The sequence below is a fragment of the Crocuta crocuta genome, unplaced genomic scaffold (genome assembly GCF_008692635.1).
Source record: "Crocuta crocuta isolate KB4526 unplaced genomic scaffold, BGI_CrCroc_1.0 scaffold224, whole genome shotgun sequence".
In the NCBI taxonomy this organism is placed as follows: domain Eukaryota; kingdom Metazoa; phylum Chordata; class Mammalia; order Carnivora; family Hyaenidae; genus Crocuta; species Crocuta crocuta.
This window is the reverse complement of record NW_027529545.1, coordinates 35,720-36,035: the sequence shown is the minus strand read 5'-3', so window position 1 is coordinate 36,035 and position 316 is coordinate 35,720.

The following is a 316-nucleotide window of genomic DNA, read 5'->3' as shown; positions in this document are numbered from 1 at the left end:
TAAGCTGTCAGCACAGAGCCCGACGCGGGGCTCGCACTCACAGACCGCGAGATCATGACCTGAGCCAAAGTCGGACGCTCACCCGACTGAGCCACACAGGCACCCAGCAGCCAGCCCCTCCATTTCAATTTTTTAAAAAAATGTTCAAGAATAAAGTCAATGGTGATAGTAATATCCACAGATAGAGTAAGAAAATAAGAAGTCTAAAGGATTGGCCAGCAAATGCATGCAAGCATTTTGCTCCTTGGAATACCCCTAGGCAGTGAGTGAAGCCATACAAAGGAAAATTAAAAGGCAGCTGCATTCAGTCCCAGCA